The 7,341-nt window shown below is 56.2% G+C and overlaps 1 protein-coding gene and 1 non-coding gene across 4 annotated transcripts in view; one reads left to right on the top strand and one right to left on the bottom strand.

The window, feature by feature from the left end:
* Positions 1-3,479: 3,479 nt before the first annotated feature.
* On the bottom strand, positions 3,480-3,569 carry LOC139804359 (small nucleolar RNA SNORD60). Its single transcript, XR_011729348.1, has one exon. It is a non-coding gene; the product is annotated as a small nucleolar RNA SNORD60 (small nucleolar RNA).
* Positions 3,570-4,035: 466 nt separating this feature from the next.
* TRAF7 (TNF receptor associated factor 7) overlaps positions 4,036-7,341 on the top strand; it is a 30,405-nt gene continuing 27,099 nt past the window's right edge. For all 3 annotated transcript variants that reach the window (XM_071761452.1, XM_071761451.1, XM_071761450.1), the window contains exon 1: positions 4,036-4,155. The gene's annotated coding sequence lies outside the window, so the exon portion shown is untranslated. The remainder of the gene's footprint in view (positions 4,156-7,341) is intronic.

Raw genomic sequence — 7,341 nt, 5'->3', positions numbered from 1 at the left:
TGTGTCCATCTCATGTGTGGTGTGACACCTCAGGAGTGTTCTGGGGCTGCTTGGGTGTCAGGAGGAATTGTGTGGGAGTTTGAGGAATGAGCACCTTCTCCCCAGGCAGGAAAAAACTCCCAAATTCCTTTTTTTCTTTCCCTTCGTACCTGGAACTCAGCTGCTGAGCCCTGGCCTGGGGGTGCACAGGGAAAATTTGTTTTCGAGGCAACTGTGTCTTGGTTTTGGGGTTTTATTTCTAGCTGCTCACTTGTGTCTGTGTGACACCCCAGGAGTGTTCTGAGGCTGCTTGGATGTCAGGAGGAATTGTGGTGGGACTGAGGAGCAAGCACCTTCTCCCCAGGCAGGAAAAAGTCCCAAATTCCCTCAAATTCCCTTTTTTTCTTTCCATTCATACCTGGACCTCAGCTGCTGAGCCCTGGCCTGGGGGTGCACAGGGAAGATTGGTTTTCAAGGCAACTGTGTCTTGGTTTTGGGTTTTTTTTTCTAGCTGCTCCCTTGTGTCCATCTCACGTGTGGTGTGACACCTCAGGAGTGTTCTGGGGCTGCTTGGGTGTCAGGAGGAATTGTGTGGGAGTTTGAGGAATGAGCACCTTCTCCCCAGGCAGGAAAAAACTCCCAAATTCCCTTTTTTCTTTCCCTTCGTACCTGGAACTCAGCTGCTGAGCCCTGGCCTGGGGCTGCACAGGGAAGATTGGTTTTCGAGGCAACTGTGTCTTGGTTTTGGGGTTTTTTTTCTAGCTGCTCACTTGTGTCTGTGTGACACCCCAGGAGTGTTCTGAGGCTGCTTGGATGTCAGGAGGAATTGTGGTGGGACTGAGGAGCAAGCACCTTCTCCCCAGGCAGGAAAAAGTCCCAAATTCCCTCAAATTCCCTTTTTTTCTTTCCATTCATACCTGGACCTCAGCTGCTGAGCCCTGGCCTGGGGGTGCAGAGGGAAGATTGGTTTTTGAGGCAACTGTGTCTTGGTTTTGGGGTTTTTTTCTAGCTGCTCCCTTGTGTCCATCTCACGTGTGGTGTGACACCTCAGGAGTGTTCTGGGGCTGCTTGGGTGTCAGGAGGAATTGTGTGGGAGTTTGAGGACTGAGCACCTTCTCCCCAGGCAGGAAAAAAGTCCCAAATTCCCTTTTTTTCTTTCCCTTTGTACCTGGAACTCAGCTGCTGAGCCCTGGCCTGGGGGTGCACAGGGAAGATTGGTTTTCGAGGCAACTGTGTCTTGGTTTTGGGGTTTTTTTTCTAGCTGCTCACTTGTGTCTGTGTGACACCCCAGGAGTGTTCTGAGGCTGCTTGGATGTCAGGAGGAATTGTGGTGGGACTGAGGAGCAAGCACCTTCTCCCCAGGCAGGAAAAAGTCCCAAATTCCCTCAAATTCCCTTTTTTTCTTTCCATTCATACCTGGACCTCAGCTGCTGAGCCCTGGCCTGGGGGTGCACAGGGAAGATTGGTTTTTGAGGCAACTGTGTCTTGGTTTTGGGTTTTTTTTTCTAGCTGCTCCCTTGTGTCCATCTCACGTGTGGTGTGACACCTCCTGGGTGAAGGTTCCTCCTCTTCCTCCTGTTCCCCAGTGAGCTCCTGCCAGAGGAAAGGCTTTGGTTCTTTTACTGCTGCCATTTCTGGTACTTTAATGGAGAAGAACCCTGATGTATTGCAGCTTGTTCCAAACACCTTCATGCCAGTGGTGGTGGTTTTAGGCTGCAGCACCACTTTGGTAACTTCAAAGTTCTCCTGGGGCAGCTCTTGAGCTGAGGAGAGCCAGGGGGATGCTTTGATTCTGCAGCTCTCAGGCTCTCCTGCCAGCTCTTCAGTGGACTCTGCACCCCCTTTGGTGTCTGGCAGGCATTTGGCTTTTATTTTTTTATTTTTTAGTTCTTTAAAGCTGCACTTCTAAGGACAGATTAGAACTGGGATGAAGTGTTTGGCCTCTGGCACATCTCTTGACAATTTCCCACACGTGGCACCAGGTTAACCCCTCCCCACCCTGCTGCTCAGCAGCCACCTCCCTTCTGTCACTCAGGGGGGGTTTGCTCCAATGCCCAGAAAAAGATTTTTTTTTTTTCTTTTTTTCATTTAAGATTTGTTTGCAAGTAGCAACAGAACCCAGAGGAGGCTCTGCAAGCACTTGGGTGCTGTGGAGAAGCACACAGGGGCTGTGAACCTCACTGTTCCTTGCCAAGTAGCAAGAAGGCAAAAAAAAAAGCAGCAACATTCCTCGTGCTCCTCATCTTCTTCAGGCTGGGACCAAAACCAATTTAAAACAGAATTTAAGAAAGATATAAATTATGCCCTTCAGAGTAATTTATATATGCCTGGTGGGAGCTCACCCTGCTACAGCAGGGCTGTTTCACCTGAAGTTAAGCCTCAGCCCTGTCTCTCCCACTCCCTGCTCACCACTGGTGCCCCAAAGCTCCTCAGAATAATTCGGTATTTTCACACACGAGCCTTTACTGCCCCCAAGTGACCAGGGATTAATTGTTCAGTGCACTCTGCAAGCCCCAGGACCCGGCGTTATGTGCAACTCTTCTCATTTTTGCTGGCTCTCGTTTACAGCTTTTGTTTCATTCCTGTTAATAAAATTTTTTTAAAGAATCTTTGTGGCCACAGTGGCATTTTCATGCTTTCAGACAAATATGCTGTTTAATTATTCAAAGAGCTCAGCTTATTCTGGAACCCCTCTAGATCCTTCCTGTGTTTCCAGGGGCTTTGGTTCCCCTCCCAGCAAGAGCAGAAATTGCCTGCTGGGTGCCCAAAACCAAGTTTAAAGTTGCTTTGTGTTTTTCACACGTGAAGAACGGTTGCAAAAGAAATCTTTTGAAAAAAAGTTTATTACATCTGTAAGCTACGAGATCGCCACAATACAGAAGCTGGAAGATTTCAGGCATTCCAAGGCTGAACTCGGTTTGAGGCCGAGGCAGGAGCATTATCAGTGCAGATTATTTCAAAAAGCTTCTCAGCACCCCCCAGATTTCATCAGACACCCGCACAACTTGCACCAGAGCTCACACCCCCTGCACAAGTGCTGCTGAGCCCCCCCCTCCCTGCTGCCCACACCCTGCACCCACCACTCTTTACTTTAAGCTCCCCCAGAGGGTCAAAACTCGCAGAATTTTGGCTTTTTGGCGGTTGTTTTTCGTGCTTTAACCCCCCCCGCCTCAGAGCAGCAGCCATGAGGAGCATTGCGAGCCCTGCTCGGAGCCTGGCGGCGGCTGCTCCCGCCCGTTTCACCGCCTGGGACACCTTTCCCGGAGGCCTCAGATCCCCCGAGCACCTCCAGGCCCGCACGGTACCGGTTTTCCCCGAAGCCCCGCGGTGCCGGTCTCACCGGGCGAGCGGGGGACACGGGACACCCGCAGCTCCCGCCACCTCCTCCCCGCCGGGCCGGTCCCGTTCCCGCCGATTCCTGAGGAGAGGGAAAGCAGGGAGGGGAAGGGGGGTGTGAGCGGGAACCGGACCGGACCGCTGGGCCCCGCCGCGCCTGCCTCGGGCCTCAGCCGCGCTTCCTCAGCAGGGGCTGCGGCCTCCGCTGCCCTCAGACGAGGTGTCAGAAAGATGATTGGGATTCATCAGCGGCCCGCACCGTCCCCGTCCCCGTCCCGGTCCCGGTCCCGGTCCCGGTCCCGTCCCGCCGCCCCCTCCTCCCTCTCTCACCTCCAGCACGAAAGGGCGTACCCTTGCTCCCGCCCCACCCTTTATAGCCTTCCCCCCGTCGCTATTGGTCAGGCTCCCTGCCGACGCGGCCAATGGCGAGAGCCCGGCGTGATGGCTCTCCCGGCGCTGATTGGTCCCCGCCGTTCCTCCCTCCAATGGCGCGGTGCGGCGCGGCCCGAGGCTGTGGTGTGCCGCCTCCTGATTGGCTCCTGCGGGAGGACGAGCCGAGCCCGTCGCGGCGGTGGTTGAACCATAGAGTGAGCGGTTGAAGCGCCAATCAGCGCTCAGCCGCGATGGCTGCTGGGAGTTGTAGTCCTAACGTCACGGAAGCGCCGCGAGGAACGGGCGGGAAGCCACGCGCTGGACTACAAATCCCGAGGAGCGCTGGGGGAGGCGCTTCCGGCCCGGGCAGCAGCGGAGCCGCTGGACGAGAGAGGAGCAGGCCCGGCGTCGCGATGTGTCCGGGACGGGCCCCGCCGCTCCGGCCGCCTCCGCTGCTACCGCTGCCAGGTACGAGCGGGGACCGGGCTGAAGGGAGCCCCGGGCTGGCGGGAGCTGTGCGGTACGGGGGCTGAGGGAGCGGTGTGCGGGGAAGGGCCGGGCTGGGCCGTGGGGAGGGGGAGGCCCGGAGGTGCGAGGCGGCCCCGCGCTGAGGAGATCCCTGCGGCCGCCCCCCGGGCGCTGCGGGGCTGCTCGGGGCTGCTCGGGGCTGCCGCAGCTCCTGCCGCCCCGAACCCTTCCCCTGGGCGCTTTGTCCTTGTTCCCTTTCCCCGGGCGCGTTGGGGTTTGGAGCCCTGCAGGTGCCCCGAGGAGCTGCTGGGTCTCCTCCTGTGTTCCGGGGTCCCTGGGGGAGCCCGTCCCTGGTTTGTGTCCTGTGTCCCGGCCGTGGGATGGATCTCCCAGCGAGGCACCTTTACTTCGGGCTTTTTCTGCTCCGTTCCTTCCCCAGCTCGGGGCACGTGTTGCTGAGGGTTCTCTCTCGCCCTCCCATTACCCTCCATTTCCTTGTGCTTTGGTTTCCCAAGTGTCCCGGGGACAGATCCCCCATCCCCTGCAGGCACCGCAGCTCCACCCGTGCCTTCTCCCGTCAAACCTCCTGCTTAGTTCTGCCCTGTTCTCCTGCCAGCCTTGATTTAACCCCTGCCTGCAACCCGAGGATCCCGGTGGGTTGTGTGAAGGCCACAAGTGAGGATTTCCCTTCAGTCCAGCTTGCTTCTGAGATCTGTTTGTACCCCAGACGAGCTCTGCTGGGGTGTCAGAGGGAAGGAGGTACAGCCCTGAGCTGGGGTTGATGTCTTTGCAGCCAGGTCCGGGCTGTTTTCCCCCCTGTGGTGTGACTGGTGGGAAGAACTCTTGCCCAGCAGTTACTGTTTTCAACTCTGACAATGTTACAAAACACTTTGTTTAATTCCCAGCGCTTTAATTCTGCCTCCCCAGGCTCTTTCACCCCAGCCACAAATTCTTTTCAGCCTGTACTTAGCAGTGAGCGTTCCTGTTAAACAGCTGCTGCCTTTTGGCTTCCAGCATTTGCTGCTGATACAGCCCCAGGGATTCCTGCTGGGTTTGCTGCATGGGGCTGGGTGAGGGAAGGATGGTTCCAGAAAGCCCTCCCTTAGGGAGAAAGTCACCCAGGTCCCTGACAGCCTTTCCATGGCTCCCTGGGGGCTGTGTGAGGGGAGGGGGTTGTGCTCAGTGCACCCCTGGGGAGCAGATGAAAGAGTTTTGGGGTTTCCTGGAGGAGCAGGGAGCATTTTGCTGGGTCCCCCACCCTCGTCCCTGCTGATCTCCTGAGTCTGGAGAAGTTCAGAGCAAACCCAACCAGGGCAGTGGGCACAGAGAGCTCCAGCATTGCTGTCTGGGCCCTGCAGTGTGCAGCAGCCCCGGGGCTCCCTGGTGAAAAAAAAAGAACATTTCCCCAGCAGGGAGGCTAAATTTTAACCCAGCTGAGCTGGAGCACCCAGGACCTGCAGGCAGGGGGTGCAGGTGGCTTCTCTGGTAGCACCCAAACATTGTCATAATGTTGATGGGACCTGGAGGAAAAGGAAAAAAAAAGGCAACCCAGATCCATAGTTTGGATCCCCCAGGGATCACACAGTGACCCTAAGCCACCTGTGGAGCACCAGAGGTGAGTTTGTGTCCACAGCTGTGTGGTGTGTGGTGGTTCTGGTGCCTGCCACACCAGCTGGGCTGGCTCCTGAGAATTGCTGAGGGCTTTGGAGCTGGTGTTCAGCTGCCAGGCACCTCCTGGGCTGTTTCCCTGTCCCGTGCAACCTTCCCAGCCCTGTCCTGCAGCGTGAGCATCCCTGCTCCTGGGCTTGTCTCAGCCAAGCCCCACGCTGAGGAAATCCTTCCTGGTTTCACCACCTCAGTGCTTGGGTTGGGTGGACAAGCTCAGCCTGTTGGGAGTGCTCCCCTCCTGATTTTTGTGCCCCTTGGTTGTCCTTCCCCAGGGGATGGAGCAGCACATTCCCATGGCTTGGGGGACACAGTCCTGCCAATGGTGTTGTCCATTCCCGAGCTCTTTGGCACAGCCTGGAGCTTCCTCAGAGCTCCCTCCCTGTTTCTGAGGAGCAGCACAAGCTGTGTGCTGGGTCCTGGGACCTCCTGGCAAAGTCTCCACCCTGGGAGCACCTTGTTCTGCTGCCTGGGCTGGGTGTCCTGGCCCCGAAAGCTGCCTCTTGGGAGCTGGGTTTCCACAGGTGCCGCTTGTCAGGCTGCTCAGGGACACTTTGGGAATTGTCTGAAGAGGCTGAGAAACCCCAACTCCTTTTCAAGGAGTCATGGAGCATCCTGTCCCTGGAGACCCCTCTGCTCCCGGGGGTCAGGCTCGGTGCTGAAGAGAGGGGTCTGGTTTGGTGTGGGGTTTGGGTTTTTTCTTTTTTTTTTTCCTGCTGCTGGCCTGAAACCTCCTCAGCCCGGGAGCAGCCGGGGCAAAGCTGGGAGGAGATTGGCTGAGCCGTGGGATTTTCCAGCTGGATTTACACATCGCCCACTGCTCCGCGTGCCTTGAGGGCTGCATCACCCAGGAGCAGCACACACACACTCACACACACTCACACACACTCACACACACTCACACACACTCACACACACTCACACACACTCACTCACACTCACTCACACTCACTCACACTCACTCACACTCACTCACACTCACTCACACTCACTCACACTCACTCACACTCACTCACACACTCTCACACACTCTCACACACTCTCACACACTCACACACACTCACACTCACACTCACTCACACACACACTCACACACACTCACACTCACTCACACACACACACTCACTCACACACACACACTCACTCACACACACACTCACTCACTCACACACTCACACACTCACTCACACACACTCACACACACACTCACACACACTCACACACACTCACACACACTCACTCACACTCACTCACACTCACTCACACTCACTCACACTCACTCACACACACTCACACACTCTCACACACTCTCACACACTCTCACACTCACACACACTCACACTCACACACACACTCACACTCACACACACACTCACACACACACACACTCACACACACACTCACACACACACACACACACTCACTCACACACACTCACTCACACACACACACTCACTCACACACACACACTCACTCACACACACACTCACTCACTCACTCACACACACACTCACTCACACA

This window comes from Heliangelus exortis, chromosome 17 (assembly GCF_036169615.1).
Source record: "Heliangelus exortis chromosome 17, bHelExo1.hap1, whole genome shotgun sequence".
NCBI lineage: Eukaryota > Metazoa > Chordata > Aves > Apodiformes > Trochilidae > Heliangelus > Heliangelus exortis.
This window is presented reverse-complemented; position numbering and strand designations above follow the sequence as displayed.